The sequence below is a fragment of the Phoca vitulina genome, unplaced genomic scaffold (genome assembly GCF_004348235.1).
Source record: "Phoca vitulina isolate PV1807 unplaced genomic scaffold, GSC_HSeal_1.0 scaffold56, whole genome shotgun sequence".
NCBI lineage: Eukaryota > Metazoa > Chordata > Mammalia > Carnivora > Phocidae > Phoca > Phoca vitulina.
In genome coordinates, this window is record NW_022589759.1 from 7201899 (window position 1) to 7219754 (window position 17856).

Consider the following 17856-nt stretch of genomic DNA (forward strand, 5'->3'; position numbering starts at 1 on the left):
GGCCCTGAGGTCCAGGGAGCACTCGTCACAGAGAGAGAAGGAGTGGGGCCAAGACTGAGACTTTGAGAACCTTCTCTCAGGAGATGATTGCTGAAGCCCTATAGGTAAGGGAAGCATGCGGACTCCCGAGGACTGACCATAAACCCACAGTGGAATTCTCTCTACTAGCAGAGTACGAAACTGTTATCTCTTTGTCTGATTTTGTTTATATCCTGTTGTGTTCTAGAAAGGATTTTGAATCAGCTTACCAAAAACCTTACATGGAGTAACATGAGAAAATGTACATAAGAATTAAAAAATTCATACCCAGAGGAATTGTACATAAGTTTGGGGAATCATCCTCAAATTTGACTTTGAGCTTCCTACCGAGGAATTTGCTGTAGCATTAATTAATTCATTCCTTAAATATGTCTTGATTATTTCTATAGTGGCAGGTTCTATTCTAGGTGTGGGTGTGCAGTGGAGATCTCAAAGGTCAGAAAGCTTATAGTGTAGTCTAGTGGCATTGTTCTTATTAATGACATTGCATTGACCTTGCCATAGACAAACAGAAGTGTTTACCTGTGTGTGTGTAGTAGTAGTAGTAGAAGCCCTAGCATATGGCAGTATTGAACCAAATTAAGTTAATTTTAATAGTTAATAGTTAATGTGGAGAACCAATGCAGCTCATTCTGGGCAAGCCAAGATGAGGCATCTGATGGAGGTAGAAGTATGTAGGCACAGCAGGAAGTACCATATTAGCCCTAAGGGTTTAGTCATCAGAATGATGTACAGAAGGAATGGGCGACATTGCTTAGCCTGGAGAGTGGTAGGTGAAGATGGGTTAAAAGTTCTCCCACATGTGAAACAAATGCTGCCAATGCCCTGTCCGTATCTCTTGGCCTGACCACACACCAGTGGTACCCTATGGAAATATCCATGCCTCTCCACCTGAGGGCCTGCTCTGGCCCATGCACAGGGGGACAGGCTAGAAGCTGAAGAGTTACCCATGCCAGGAGCAGCATTCAGCCAGTGGTGGGGGGGAGTTGCAAGGTAACTACCCCGGCTTCTTCACCTCTTAGGTGGAAAAACTCTGATGTATATTCTGCACTATGTCCCAGACTTTCCCAGTGGAACCGAGCCCTGTGTTGCCCATGACGGCTGCCTGCTCAGTCACACACTGCTTCTTTCCTTGACTCATGCTCCCACTTTCCTACAGTTGCTCTCCCCAAAACTACTTACACTCAGGTTCTTAACCCAAGGTCTGCTTCCAGAAGAACCCAGTTGTTCTTATAAATAGAAAATCAAACACAATCTATCTTATTTAAAAGGTAACAGTGGCTTGGCCACTTTAAAACGCTGCCTCTCCCATTTCTGGCTCTTAAACTCCACTTCCAGGGTCCTGCTGTGTAGCCAAATGCAGACATGTGAGAGTGGGTGGCCACATAATACCGAGCACCTGCTCATGCAGAAGCCCTTTTTGGGCAGCCTCAGGTGCACACAGATTTGCCCAAAGGGATGTGGGAAGGGGGAGGTGGTGTTGAGGAGAGACATGGGAACGGAGAATAGAAGCAGTCAGGTAGGCTAGGCTTCACTGACCTTGCCTCATTGACAGGAGGCACTCATTTCTGGCCTTGTGATTGTACGTTGAGGCTTTTTGTAGCCCCAACGAGTGTGGGTTAGTATAGTAGGGTGGGCAAAGTTCCAGGCTCTAGAGTCAAACCGAGGTGGACTTAAAACTTGGAGTTGGCATTCAGTAGCTCTATGACTTTGGATGACTTACTTAGTCCCTTGGCTCATGTGATTTTCATGAAATGAAATTATAACATGCACAAAGAATTGTATGCATTGTACCTGGCATGCCATAGAGTATAAATGTAGCAATTATAATATTGGTGAATATGTGTATATATATATATCATATAAGTGTGTATGTGTGTATGTGTATGTGTATATCTCCAAAATATAATTAGAGCCTAGAAAATGTGGCTGGCATATGCCCTAAAGTATATATCTGCACAGAGATCAAATCCATCAATGCAGGATAAAGATCTATTTTCTTCAAAAATTGTTCTCAATATTGGAATTCCCAAATCTACACAGAAGTGGAAAAAATAATGTAATGAACCCCCGAATATCCATCAGCTATCTTTGGCAATTATCAACATGTCCCCAATCTCGCTTTAATGTGTCCCCCAACATTTGTTTCCTGGAGCACTTTGAAGCACATTCCAGCAACAAGTCACGACAGCTGGTCTCTCCAGTTTGCACTGTGGTGGATTTAGCCCCTTTCTTCTTCACCCAGGGCTGAGGACCCTGCACAGAACCCCACGAGTTGGCCGTCTGCCCGGGGCCACAGGTTCTCTGTCATGGGCCCTTCCCACAGCCCTGAGGATCGATGTCCCTGCCCTCCACCTGCATGCTTTTTCCTCCCAGGTGGCGGTTTGTAGCACTGGTTTCGAGGTCGTATCTCATTTATAGCCAGGCACCTGCTGCCTGTTCCTCTAGACTTAGCCGGTGTCATTCATGCTGAGCGTCTATCTCAATTCTGGGAAGGCACTGCTGCATCCACATTTCACAATAAATATCTTTTTAAACGGCCTGGTGTTCAGGCTCATTTCTCATTGCCAAGGAGGCTTTTGACTGATGACCTAAAGAATTGCTTCCCTGTGACTGACAGGGTACTACAGCATCACAGCGTCCTCCTCTCTCCCTGCAGGAGGCTGGGGGAGAGCCGTGACTTGAAGTGTCACAGGCTGCTTCCAGCAGAGGCATGTTACCCCAGTGACTGCCCGGCTTTCTTGCCCCCACGGGGCTGCTGGGGCAGGCAGGTGCATTTTGGATGTGCTCCAATGGGACACATTTTCACAGGAAATCAATGTGAAAGGCCTCCAAGGGCAAGGTGAAGTAGGGCTCCCTGCTCACTAGGCTCTGTGAATGCCCTTGCTCGAGTCTACAGGTGGCCCACAAAGGCATGGTTTCATAGTGACCTTGAACTCCACTGAACACAGAGGCTCTACCAGGGAGGGAGTTGTGGTTACAATTCTCTCTGGCATGGAGGCCCCAAGCTGCAAAGGCTGGTCATTTCAAGAGCTCCACAGGCCCTGGGCACTCTTACTTTGTGAAAGCACCTTCTTACATCACATCCATCATAATAAAATGAATCCACGTCCTGCATGAAATGTAATTCACGTATCAATGCCCAGTTGCAGATAACTAGAAGCATGGAACACATTCTCTCCTAGAGCCTTCAGTGAGAGCATGGCCCTTTGAACATGAGGAGGCCTTGAAGATTGGTGTTACAGAACTATGAAGGGCCTGAAGAAGTCACCTAAATTTTTCAGTCGTACTTTCTTTGTTTCATGGAGGAATATATTGCCCAAGTTTGGAGTTCTGTGATATAAAAAACGAGCTTGCAGTTCCAAGGTGACTCACTGCAGTGGCAAAAGCAAGTTGATCTTTTGCTTTCTAGGTGACCTGGGAAGGTTTTTCAGTCTTTAGATGAGAATGGAATCCAGTTTGGAGTAACCCGAGTTAATTCTGCTTTAATGATTGATGGTGCTTCAAAGCCTCTAATCAAGTCTGTCTCAGAAGTCAGTCATTAAAAAATAGAAGTGTCATAACAGAGAAGGGCCTTCTGGAGCATAGTTGGCTGGAGGCCATGAGGAGGCTCCTGAGTGGCTCTGGCCTTTTCACTCTGAGATTCATCATCAGGTCTTCCTGCTGCCCACAGTTTGGTTCTCTGACTTTGTCCCTCCAAATTCACGTTGAAGTTTTAACCCCCAGCACCTCAGAATGTGAATGTATTTGGAGAAAGTATCTTTAAAGAGGTAATTTAAGTTAAAATGAGGCCATTAGGGTGGTCCATCATCCAAACTGAACGGTGTCCTTATAAGAAGAGGGGATTAGGACACAGACTCATGTAGAGGGAAGATTAAGTGAAGACACAGGGAGAAGACAGTTGTATACAAGCCACGGGGAGAAGCCTCAGAAGAACCAACGCTGCTGACACCTTGAACTTGGACTTCCAGCCTTCAGAACTGTGAGCAAGTGAATTTCTGTCCTTTAAGCCCCTCACTGGGTGGTACTTCATTATGGCCCCTCTAGCAAAGCAATACAGTTCTAGTGGTGTTAATGGACGTCTGCCTCAATCCCTTGGTCTTCGACTCACCCTCCCCCACCCCCGCCCAGGTCAATCCTCCCAAACCCCTCCCACGGGCTGGTATCTGAACTCCACCTATGATTGTGGCTTGGTGGTCTGTATACACTTTTCTGAAGCTAGCTCTCAAGACCTGGGACTGTCATGGCTCCTGGATCTCTTGCTGAGATGCTGTTGTGGGCCTTGCTTGCCCAATCATCCTTCTTTTGGGAAAACTCACCTTCTTCCATTCCTTGTGTTTCAAGTAGGGCCGTCAGTCATAGCGATTTATTTGCCTTTCCTCCACGGAACCACTTGTCTGGTGCACTTTCTGCACCATTATTCTCGACCAAGAAACATTTCAGAAGGATAATCAAACAGTTTCGGCGGCCAGCTGGGGAGAGAGAGTAGAAGGTGACACAGCTGTCCTGGCTTGGGCATCTGATGGATGTTTGTGAGGGTGGTAATGTGGAAGGAAGAGCAACTTTGGGGGGAAATGATGAGCTTTGGTTTTCAACAGCTATGAAGTGAGCTGAAGAAGGGATGTCTTAGGAGCGCTGGTTTAGGACTGAAGGGGACCAGGGAAGAGAGAAGAATTGATCCTGGTGTGAGAGAGAAAAACAAATATATTTTTTTAAAAGATCTATTTATTTGAGAGAGAGCGAGCGTGCAGGGGGAGGGGCAGAGAGAGAAGGAGAGAGAATCTAGAGCAGACTCCCTGCTGAGCATGGAGCCCACCGCGGGGCTCGATCTCTGGACCCTGAGATCATGACCTGAGCCGAAATCAAGAGTCAGACGCTTGGGCGCCTGGATGGCTCAGATGGTTAAGCATCTGCCTTCGGCTCAGGTCATGATCTCCGGGTCCTTGGGATCGAGCCCCGCATTAGGCTGCCTGCTTGGCGGGGAGCCTGCTTCTCCCTCTCCCTCTACTGTTCCCCCTGCTTGTGCTCTCTCGCTCTCTCTGTCAAATAAATAAATAAAATCTTAAAAAAAAAGAGACGCTTCACCGACTGAGCCACCCAGGCGCCCCGAAAAAATGATATTATTAACCAGCCACTTTGGCATCCTAAGGATTGCAGCGAATGCCAGGTTCAGCTGAGCCCAATCTTCAAAGGTGGGCCTGGAGCTGTGTTGGGGAGTGGAAACCGGTCAGAGGTCAGTCATTATTTTGCAATATAGAAGGGAGAGAATTTGAAGTTCCCAAGGGCTGTCAGGAGGTGAGGGGTGAGCGAGAAAGCTGGAAGGAGGAGACAGCAGGAGGAAAGAAGCCCAGAGATCCGCCACAGCCTGGACGGTCCCAGGCGGAGCAGGGTGACGGGTGAAGAGTCCCTGCTGAGGCAGAGGCTGAGGAAGGTAGAGCACAAGATGTACGAGTCTCTGCTTTGCTCCCAAGCACACAGACTTAGCGCAGTTTGTGTTTGGTTTTGTTTTTGGAAGGAAATCGAGGGAGGGTCTGAATGTTGGTATTTTCAGCAAAGTGAGAGCCCCCAAGATACGGTATGATGTGGGCACGAAGGTGCCCCAGCTAACAGGCGGGTCTCACGTGCATGTCATCTGCCTCAAGTCTGAGCTCACCAGCCGGTTGCTTCTGAAGCCTCCTTGCAGATTGCTGCGTCCCACCTCACGGGGAGGTTCCCCACCACATGTGTAGATTGGCCGACCACCTCAAAAAGGCTCTCCCATGAGAAGTCCCCGAATGACCCACCTTTCAGTTCTGTCCAGTGGCCTGGCTTGACGATGCTGGTCCAAAGATAGCCCAGAAATTGCCCGTTGCCACTTTGAGATCACAGTCGGGGAATTGGCTACACGAAAAGAGGCAAGGTTCACTCAGCAGCTTCAAAAACATTTTTTTTTCCCTCAGCCAAGTTTCTGTTCTGCTAGCAGTTCTTGCTTGTGACCTAGAAGCGGCCAGTGCCCCAGGGAACGATGCTGTCTAAACTTCCTCCTATTTACTGGCCTCCCCTCGCCCTCCCATCACCGCTGGGCACTTCCCAGCAGCCTTTGCAGGCCAGCCCTTCCTGCACCCCACAGCCCTGCTCGGACCCTCGTCCTATCAGATGCAGGCCTGCAGCTGGATGGCAGCCAGTTGCAGCCATGAATGTTGGCACCGGGCTTAAATCCACACTGGCTTCCCTCCTCCCTGCAGCGGGTCCAGCCTGGCCTTCCTGTTCTAACTTCTCTCTCTGTTCTGGCCAAGGTGTATGTGCAGACTTTCCTGGTCCAAATCGTACTTGAACAGCTGGGATTTGTGTCTCTACATGCATTCTGAGCTTTGTGGATATGTACTCTGGCCATGTTGTCTGTAAATTAATTTCTCTTTTGCACACCAGGTTTGTTTGATCCATTAACATATGTACCCCCACCCCCCAAGTTTAAGAAATTCCAGAGTCCTCTTTTCCTTGTCTTTGAACAGAAGAGATTACTTGTCTGGTTGCCCAGATCTGGCTAGGAGCAGGGCCAAGAATCCCCTCTTATACACACCACTCCGTGCCTACACCCATTCAAAATCCTCTTAAAGACTCAGACTCATCCCCTTTATCACCCTCATTTATTCATTTACAAGAATATTGGAACCCATCATGTGCCAGGGACTATGCCGGATGCTAAGGGCACAATGCTGAAACCAACAACAATGGCCCCACCATCTGGAGCTTGGTGTCTAGCCGGAGATATAAATAAGTAAACAATTTAATCAACCGATGTAATAGGAAAAGATGAGAACACCTAAAGCCGACTTGGACATTCACGGGAAGTTTCAGGAAGAAATGCCATATGCATGGGGCCTACAAAATGTTGACATTAGGCAAGGGAGGGTGGCTTGGTGTTGGCATTAACTACGGCCTTAAGCCACGCCATACATCTGTCATGTAGGAAATGCCATCATAGCACCAGACATAAGGAAACAGGGAAAGACATTGGCTTAGTGGGTTTTCATTTCTTGGCTCAAAAGCTCTTCCTTGGCAGCCTCTAAAAATGATATTGTGGTGAACTGCTTGTCACTTTTTCACTCGTAGAGCCTGTATTTGGTAGTCAAGACTTTTGACTCTGAAGCGTCAAGACTTCTTCAGCGTCTAATGGATACGCTTATCACCCTGTGGTAAAGCTCCAGTTGGAACCCCCCAAGGTTAGTCTCATCCCTAAGCTCCACTTTCTGGACAACTGACCATAAACTTCCCATAGGATGAGTGCCTTAAAAATATGTGTTGAAGGTGGGCAGACAGGGAAAGAGCACTTATTATTTTATATACGTGAAACCAAATCAGCCAGTAACTTGGGAAAATTCAGTTAAATTTGGAGTTGTTTCAGGTGACTCAGCATAGATAGTGCTTATTGAATGCTTGCTGTGTGCTCGGTGCAAAGTGCTTGATATGTATGACCTCATCTCATCCTATAACCACCCTGGGGAGTGGAAACTCCTGGCTCTCCAGTGTAGACATGAGGAGAATCCAGCCAGGCCAAGTGACTTGACCCATGTCTCATGGTCAGTCACCAGGCAGGGTTGAGCCTGGGCTCCTGTCCCTCCTGACTCTCAAGAGTACCACTTGCTCTTTGGTTTATTCCTGCACAGAACTGAGCTCCCTTCTAGGTCTCTGGGTTGATTCTTCAGGTTAAGGTTTGGTCTGGGGAGATGAGCATGAGGAGAGAAGGAGGGAAGTGAGATGCACTCCCTCAGGGCCATCCCAGGGTGGGTGGATGGAAGCAGAAATCCAGCACAGCTGCCCATGTCAAGCCCAGAGTGGGAGCTTTTTTCCCGTTCTGCAAAGGTACCGTAGCTAGCCCTGGCCCACTCCCCTGCATACCAGCACTGCACAACCACGCCTCCCTTCTGGACGCACCACTCTGTCTGCCTGCCCTCGGGTGCAGACCCAGCTCCCCATGGCCTCCCCGCCTGCCCCATGTAGATTTGAGATTTTGTGGGGCCACCATGGTTCTCCTTGCCCTACCCCAGACTCACACCCAACTGCCGGAATCTAACATCAGGAGGTGGATTCAGGTTTCTGACTTTCCAGGGAGGGAAATTCCAACAAAAGCCGAGCAGTAGGGAAGATGGAAGAACGGAAAGAGAAGAAGACAGAGGAAGAAATAGCATGGACTGCCCATTCATTTAGTGAGGTTACTAAATGAAGCCTTAGGAGAAAGGGGCCACACGTCTCAGGCTGGGTAAGATCCCTGCCCCTCAGCCCTTCCCACCTAACGTGGGAGATAAGTTGGACCTGTGGGATCAGCAGATATTTCCAAATGGACACACAACATTGGGTTTTCAATGTCCCCCAAGTTACCTGAAAGAAATATTAGATGACAGATATGAGACCAACTAAATATATTCAGAAAGCTAACTACTCTGGCCAGAATAAGAAATAAGATGACATTTGTTTCTTTTTATTTTATTTTATTTTTTAAAGTTTTTATTTATTTATTTGAGAGAGAGAGAGAGAGAGAGAGAGCACGAGAAGGGGGAGCTGCAGAGGGAGAGGGAGAAGCAAGTTCCCGCTGAGCAAGGAGCCTGATGTGGGGCTCGATCATGACCTGAGTCGAAGGCAGACGCTTAACAGACTGAGCCACCCAGGTGCCCCAACATTTGTTTCTTTTTAAAAGATTCGCATGTTCCCACATACAGGGGATCCGTGGCTGGGTTTGTGTCTAGGTGCACCTGCTGACATGTGTGTGTACCGGTGTGTAACTATGTGCATTTGCCTGTGGGCACCCAAGGCTCTCTGCCTGCAGCGTTAGTAACGCACGATGTCACCGTTGCTTTGGAAACAGCATTCTTGTCCTGGCACGCTTGGGGACAAGGGGGCATGGCAGGCTGTGACATGACTCTGTGTGGTTTGTGATTCTCTCAAGGATGTGGAGGCTCTTGGGCAGTTGGATCCCTCTCTTTAGTCCGTGAATTCACGTGGGCCATGTGGGGAGGTCCTATTCAAGAAAGTTATAAAATCTTCATTTGGAGGCGGATCTGGAAAAGAGAGCCGACTGGCTGTGTGGACATGCTCTTGGATCTTTGTTTTCTGCTCCCTGAAGAATGGCACCAGGATGGCTCTTCTCAGAGAGGTCTCTTCAAGAGGAGGCTGGTGGGCTGTGGTGGTGCCCCTTTCCGGCCACTGGGGGGCACTATTTAGGGCATCCTAGGGAGCATCCTATAGTTGTTTTACCTAATGGAATGTTAGCCACCACATGATATTTCGGCGGTAGAGAGGGCTTTTGTGATTCCTGCTGGGCAGTGAGGAACCATCCTGTTAGAATGGTGGCCTTTCGGGAAAGCTTTAAGTACAAGCTTAGATTTATACACCGTATGTGTGCTGGTGTGCTTTTTAAATAAGGTGCTTATACTCATGTCTTAATAAATAATGTCATTAAATCATTTAAGAAACCTAGGAGCTAGACAGTAAAGATCCAGGGATGAAAGATCCAGCCCATGTTCTGAAGGAGTTGACGGAGAAAGTGATTAATTCAAGAGATAATTGCAACAAAGTATGATTCGTGCTAAGGAGAAGTTTCAGGCGTGGTGCAGCAGGTACCAGGGTGTGTGAGGGAGGGCGAAGCTGGCGCCAGTGAGGGGTGGCAGGTTCTCCCTGCCTCTCCCCAAGCCCGATCTTCATTCACACCAGCTTGGGAACTCGTTGTTCCCAGCCGATGAATCCGTTGAGAGGAGAATGGTAATGAGAGAAGGAATGTCAATGTCAGTGTTACTTGGGGGAAAAACCCACACCAGCAGGCTCTGCTGGATTGTAATCTGACAGATAAAAGCACTGACTACAAATTGGTATGGCTGTTAGTGAATATTAAAGCGGCTTCACAAGTGATCACCGAATGGGAGTGAGAACATGGTACTAATGATCATGATAAGAACAGCTGTCGTTTATTCGGTCTGCAGGATGGCAGGCACCGTGGGAAGAACTCTGCATCCCTCATCTCCTCGCGGCCCCACTCATCCTTGGCGCCAGTGTTTAGCTGAGAAAACTGACCCTCGGCGGGGTTAACAGGTGGTGAAGCTTTCCGGTCTCTGCGTCTCAAAGGCCTGAGTCATTTCCACTGTCCCCCTGTACCCACGGCAGACAGACAGACGGACTGTCCGCTTACAGTTGTAATGGGCCTCTTGCAGTGTGATCAAAATCAACTTCTCTCCTTCTCCCCTCTGCCCGCTCTTACCCACAAAATGGGACACATTCTTGTCTTGCCCCTAGTGGAAGCTGAGACGGGCCCAATAGCTTCTCTGGGCACCCTCAGATAATACAAAATACCTGTCCGCTTTATGTCCCAAAGGGTTTTCATAGCAGTAGTGGGTATGTTCCATCCGACGTAAGGGTCCAAACTCCAGGCGTCCCTAACGGTAAAGCTTCTGGCATGCTCTCCCCCGGCTGGTAGCAAGCTGGTAGTGGGAGAGGCTGTGCCATGAGCTTCACCCCCATTTCTCTGCCTTTCGCCTTGCCCAGGTTGGTAAGTGGTTTCTGATCCCTTCAGGGTCCAAGTGGTGGAGGGAGGAGGGAGAAAGGAGTCACGAAAGGTCTTACTTGTTAAGTCCTGTCTTGAACTTGCTGCCATATCGTAGGTTGCATGAAGAGAATATCATTTTAGCACCAAAAAAAAAAGAGAGGCAGATTTGTTTAGTTTTGGAGGAATAGGATCACTCAGAACTAGTAATGTTCACTAAAACTTAACTGAGATCATTTTATGTGCTGTGCAAACACACAATCAGAAGCGACTACAGTTACTTTTCCCATTTTATGGGAAACTGAGGCTCCGAGAGATGAGTAATCTGTCAAGGTCAGATAGGTCATTATGTGGTAGACCAGGGATTTGGGCCCAGAGAGTCTGACTTCAGAACCTGGTCTCTTAACCTCTCTGCTATCTGAAGTTGGATATCTATCAGAGAGAAAGGTACTATTCCTTACCAACTTGACAATTTGCCTTCTTTCTTATTCTAGGAAATGTTACCAGACCGGATAGTATTTCCTTTTAATAGCTGGTACTGAAGCAAATCTAATGAAAATGTGTAACCTGAAAAAAAAACCACTTTCTGAAATTGTACTAATTTATGATCATAAAGGGAACTCTCATGTTTGAAAATAACCAACAACTCAATTGGGTGGTATGTAAAGAATTAGGAAAACAAATCTCAAGGGAACTAATTGGTATAACTAGAAACTATCTCAAGAAAACTATTTCTTGCATTGCGTGATACTTGGGAGCCTATTTCATACAGTCAACATTTCCATACAACCAACAATCTCATACATATTTGCACCCAGAAATAATTTGTTGTGGGAAATAAGACACCCTCCCTCTAACACGTGGCTTGGAGGGAGAGAAGAATATATCACTGATAATAGTTCTCACACGTAAAGCTGTTATGTCAGTTACTGCAATTTGTCCCTTTCCTGATGCCATAGTTTATTGGCACTCACAAGAGTATCGAAACACTTTTTACATATTACAATTTCCGGAAAGCATATTTAGTTCAAGAGATTGTGATATTTTGTGTGGAAGTGAGCATTTTGGAGTAGGTGCCTTGCATACATCAGTCTTCACCCCTTTGTCCAAGCCACCCCCTCGGTTCAGTCCATCTTCCCTGTCTCTACCTGTTGAACTCCTACTCATCATACAAAGCCCGCACAGATTGTCACCTCTTCACGGAAGCCTTCCTAATCACCCCAATCTGATGTGCTATCTGCCTCTATTGGACCATAGGGAGTTTTATGATTCACCTTTGCAACATTTTACCTTCTGTGAGAGTTGCCTATTCTTGTGTCATGGTCCTAACTAGAGAGTTCTCACTTAGGTAGCGTAGTCCAGCCACCCTCTCCATAGGGTGCCACACCAACACCCACAGGCCAAATTCAGCCCACCACCTATTTTTGTACAGCCCTTGGGATAAGAATGATTTTTATACATTTTAACGGTTGAGAAAAAGTCAAAAGAATGGTATTTCATGACATATGAAAATGATACACAATTCAGATTTCATTGTGCATAATTTAATTTTTATTGGAATACAGCCACACTCATTTACTTATGTATTGTCTGTTGCTGTTTTTGCATTAATACAGCAGTGCTGGGTAGTTACGGCACAGACTGGCCCACAGAGCCTAAAATATTTTCTGTGTGACCCTTTCTGTTTGTTGACTTTTGCTCTGGAGCAGGTGTTCTCAAATTTTAGTGTGTATCAGCATAAGCTGGAGGGCTCGTTAAACCACAGACTGTTGGGCCCCAGCCTTGTAGTTTCTGATTCAGAAGGTCTGAGGTGGGTCCTAAGAATCTGTATCCCTAACAAGTTCCCAGATGACCCCCCTGCTGCTAGTTGGGACCCGCACTTTTAGAACCACTGGTCTAGTGGTAAAGGAAGGTCTTTTTTTTAAAAATTTATTTGACAGAGAGAGACACAGCGAGAGAGGGAACACAAGCAGGGGAGTGGGAGAGGGAGAAGCAGGCCTCCTGCCGAGCAGGGAGTCCAATGCGGGACTCGATCCCAGGACCCTGGGATCATGACCTGAGCCGAAGGTAGACGCTTAACGACTGAGCCACCCAGGCGCCCCAGAGGAAGGTCTTTGAAATCACAGATACATCTTTAACTAATTTGTTAGGTCAAGCAGTTAACCTCTCTGGAGCTAAGTTTTTTCATCTGTAAAATGGGGCTCATGACAACCTGGTCAGGTTATAGGAAGTCGGTCAATGTTTCTGGAACATATAGTAGGGATTCAATAAATATCCGTTTCTTTCTTTCCCTCCTTGTACTCTCTCTCCCCACCCTTCCGTCTGAGAAGGAACTGACTCTGAATCCCCTTTCTTCCTGAGGCTGCTTGGGAATTTTATAGCGGTGGACAACTCATGATGTGTCTCCCTCCAATATGGTGCTTGTCATGTAACTCAAACAGGTCAGCCTGGGAAAACCGCTCTTACCTAATTTACTTAAGCACGTACTGTGTATAAGTTTCTTCACTAAGGAACAAAATTAAGATCAAGGATTAAAAAAGATATTGTCTGTCTACTTCACAGAAGTTTTCCTGATAATGGCAGAGGACAGGGCTTAAAAAATTAATGGTTGCCCTTTAGTTAATTGTAATCAGGTGGTTTTGTCTTCCTTCCCGGGAAGAATGATAAAGGGCAAGTGCTTTAGAAACAAAACCAAGCTGAAATCTTTAAGGGAGCAGATAGGAGTGCACTCACAGAACTATAGGTGATTTGAAAGGAGGGTTTTTCTTGAGCCTGGTTTTAAATTAAGCACACAAAAATACTAAGTTTTCCCTAGGAATGTTTTTCTTTAAAACTTAGCCATTCCTGCTTCCTAAAACTGTGATGAGAATCAAGTGAGATAATTAATATAATTGTATTTGAAAATTATAAAGTACTGTTTAAATGCGAAGGAAATCAGGTTTAGCACATTAAGTTGCAATGTAATTAGGCGAGAAAGAGCCTAATGTATTGGATGAATAGCAGGGGCTGCAGAGAATTAGGGGGGGTGCTGGAGGACCCCACTGCTTTCCGTCTTAGCCCCTGGGGAACCTATGCACCTTAATTTACCTCTTAAGCTAATTATAGAGAAGGCCTTTTAACCTTCTTGCTCCCAAATTTCTTACTTTCTTTCTCTACATGTGGCAGAACCCGAAAGATGAATTAACCTCACGGTTTCCCTCTGCTAGGGCACAAAACCTCCGTTGTTGGCTTCTCTTAGCACCAGTTAGAAAGAGGTACATTTTCACTTTACCTTTACATTTTTCCTTGAGTGCCCCCCTCCCACGAACTCTTTGACTTCTTCAGCTGGGGCTACATTTGCAAATCATGTTTATCTTAGTAACCTCCTTTTACAGAGAAAAACTTGTTTTTAGGCAGTGGTGTGCTGGTAAGTGCTTAACAACCAGCTCTCTGGGGACATATATATGGAGGTTTATTATCAGTATGACCGATTTAAAGGATGCATAGCACACAATTTACAAATGATGATAAACTAAACCGTACTCCTCACTATAAAGCCCACATTGCTGATTTTCACAGGATGCTTTTGTTGATTTGTGTCGGATTCTTGTATCCATAGCCAACCTATGGTTGCTACTGACCAGCAAGTGTAGTTTTGACGTGAATCCAAAATTGGTTGGTTGATACTTTCCTTTATGTTTACTAGTAAGATGAAAGTGACACAACCAAAGACAGATGTAGGGATGTTTGTCTGATATGAGCGACTCCTTTGCTGAATTGGATAATAGCAAAAAATATTGGAAGAATTTTTCCTTAATTTTTTATGGGATTATGACTACAGACACAACATACATTTAATTTTTAATTTGCATTATATTATTATTCGCATGTTCTCCATCACTTTCTTTAAAAAAAAAAAATTTAAGGGGAACCCAATGTGAGGCTTTAACTCACAACCCTGAGACCAAAACCTGAGCTGAGATCAAGAGTCAGAAGCTTAACTGACTGAACCACCCAGGCGCCCCTCTCCATTACTTTCTTAAGCCTAGATGATCAACAAAACAATGAATCAAGTCCTGATTTGTAGCATTTACCACTTTCTGTGGTGTAAATATTCCTTTGCTATGTACTTGGGTCCTGACTTGGGACTTAGGCCGTTGTTCATTGGGGTGGGGGAAAGGCTTCTAGATGGGGTAACCCTGGCTCCCCTTGGCTTGCCCTCACTTCCAGTGTCTGCCCTCCAAGTTGGGAGTATCAGCTAAATTTTCAATGCTCACTTCCCATTCTTGGCTAATTTTACTTCTTCTTGCTTATTTCTTTCAACTTTAGGGATGGAATTTGGAGATCTGCTTTGTAGCTACCATTCTTAGGGGCTTCTCATATTTTAAACATTGCAGAGAATTTTGAACCTTGTATAGAGGAAGAAAATGAAAAGCAGTCATAATCCAATTTCTTGAGATGTTGATGTAGTTGTATTGGTTGCTTTTTTGATGCACTCAGATATATGATCTCACACTTTCTTTAACCAAATTAGGACCATAGTATACATTTATTTTTAAAGGATTTTTTAAGTCAAAGTATGACATATATGCTGAAAAATACACAAATCCATAAATTATTGCTACATGAAAATACCCACATCACCACCACCCAGGTAAGGTAGTGGGATGTTACTAGCCTCTCTGAAACCCCTCCTCAAGCCCCCTACAAATTTGTATCCTCTCCCTTTTCTCTGAAGTTAAAGGCTACCCTATCATCTATCATAAATTAATTTTGTGATTATTAGCCTTCTTCTTATAATTAGAAGCATATGATCTCACTGATATGAGGAATTCTTAATCTCAGGAAACAAACTGAGGGTTGCTGGAGTGGTGGGGTTGGGAGGGATGGGGCGGCTGGGTGATAGACATTGGGGAGGCTATGTGCTATGGTGAGCGCTGTGAATTATGTGAGACTGTTGAATCACAGACCTGTACCTCTGAAACAAATAATACATTATATGTTAAAAAAAAAAAGAAGATAGCAGGAAGGGAAAAATGAAGGGGGGAAATCGGAGGGGGAGACAAACCATGACAGACTATGGACTCTGAGAAACAAACTGAGGGTTCTAGAGGGGAGGGGGGTGGGAGGATGGGTTAGCTTGGTGATGGGTATTAAAGAGGGCACATACTGAATGGAGCACTGGGTGTTATATGCAAACAGTGAATCATGGAACACTACATCAAAAACTAATGATGTAATGTATGGTGATTAACATAACATAATAAAATTAGAAAAAAGCATATGGAATATACTCTTGTATCTGGTTTCTCTTCCTTAGCATTACGTTTGTGAGATTCATCTTTCTTGGTGTGTGTGGAATTTATGCATTTGCACTGAAGATTTTTTCCCATTATATGAATCTACCGTAATCTATTTATCACTCTACTTTTGATGGCTGTTTGGGTTGTTTCCAGTTTGGGCCTATTTTTAATAATGCTGTTATGAGCATTTTTAAAATATATCTGTTAGCACACACATGCTCTCATTTCCATTGGGTAACCACTAGCAGTGAAGTTTCTGTTCAGACATCAATTTGCAGATATCAGTTGTAGGTTGTATACCTACAGGTTCAGGAGGTGGCCAACCTGCTTTCCTCAGTGCTCCTGACCATTTACACTCCCATTAGTGGTGTAGGACACTTCCTTTTATGTCACATTCTCACCAACACTTGGCATTGTCCTTGTGTTTTATACCCTTTTAAACACAACATCACACTGTGAAAATTTCCATGCATTATTAATGTTATTTGTTTCATTATTTTTAATGGCCAGATGCAGTTTATTGTATAGAGCAGGGATCGATAAACTTTTTCTGTAAAGGGCCAGAGAGTAAATATCTTCAGCTTTGTAGGCCACACAGTCTATTGCAACTACTTAACTCTGTCATTGCAGAAAAAGGCAGCTATAGACAACCTGTTAATGAATGAGTGTGGGTGGCTGTGTCCCAATAAAACTTTATTTATAAAAACAAGGGATGAGCCAGTCCTGGCCCTCAGGCTATAGTTTGCCAACCTCTGGTATTTATTTAATTTCCTAATTATAATACTATTCATACTTGTTTTTAATCAGAATAAAAATACTTAAACCTACAATAAACATCATCTATTTGTTTAATGTCTACTATGAGCCAAACACTGTGCTTAGTTTTGGGAACCTGGTTGCATATCACTAGCAGAAAAATTCTTCATGGATCTTACGTTCTAGTTGGGGTAGACTGACAATTACTATCCCTGCCAGCCCACCTCCCCCCCCCACCCCCAAAGTGAATCTTCACTGAAACTCAATATGTAAAACACATAAAAGCAGAACTATTTGACTCAAAAATATCTAACTCAGAGTCCTAAAAACCTGACCACTTTCTGGCCCCAGTAGTTCTCCCTGTGTTTAATTCTAGGTCTCTATAGATCACAGCTTGAAAATCATGACCAGACTATCAACTGTAGCATGTTGACCGTCTTTTGTTATTACGTCACTGCTTTGAATGTTTTTGTACATAAATCTTTGATCACATTATTTTCTGCAGTAGATTTCTAGCAGAGAATTTATGAGGTCAAGGGATGTAACTATTTTGAAGGCTCTTGCTCTATTTTGCCAAAACATTTTTCAGTTTGTGCTACCAGTATTATATGAGTTTTATGTCACCTTTGCCAATATCCAGTATTGGCATTTAAAAAGCATTTGCAAATTTGGTAGGTGAAAAATAATACCTTGTTGTTCCAATTTACATTTCTTTGATTAGTTGAGGCTAAGCATTTTTTCGTATTTGTTAGTCATTTGCATTTTTTCCCTCCAAATTAATGAGAATAGGACATTTTGAGCATCATTGAAATAGAGTTTTGGAAAGAGATTAACAAATCACCCCCCCTCCCCATACCAGACTTTGAATCGGAAAGAGGTCATGGTCAAAAAAAGCAGATTTCTGTAGAATTATCCTTGGTGTCCAGGCCTGTATTTTATTCTGGACACATTACTATTCTTAATTTGATAAAAATATATTTTTTCGAAGGTTGAAAAGACTATTTGAAATTTTACAGGTACGGATTGAAGTGTGAGAGAGAAACAGCATGGTGTCAGATGGTGAAACATGAAACTAGATGTAATAAAAGTAATTAGGTGTGTGTGATGGCCTGAATGTTTGTGTCCCCCCTCCCCCTTTCAAATTCATGTGCTGAAGCCTAAACCCCCAGTGTGATGGTATTTGGAGGTGGGACATTTGGGAGGTAATTAGGTCATGGGGGTGGACATTCATGAATAGGATTAGTGCCCTTTTAAGAAGAGATATGAGAG

At 44.8% G+C, this 17856-nt stretch overlaps 1 protein-coding gene across 2 annotated transcripts in view; it reads left to right on the plus strand.

Annotated features, from left to right (window-relative positions):
• The window catches only part of CDYL2 (chromodomain Y like 2), a 316404-nt gene that overhangs the window by 70994 nt on the left and 227554 nt on the right, over positions 1-17856 (plus strand). The window contains exon 1 of one of the 2 annotated variants that reach the window (XM_032389888.1): positions 7219-7241. The exons of the other annotated variant lie outside the window; for it this stretch is intronic. The gene's annotated coding sequence lies outside the window, so the exon portion shown is untranslated. Of the gene's footprint in view, positions 1-7218; positions 7242-17856 lie in introns of those variants that run through there. 2 annotated transcript variants of the gene reach the window in all.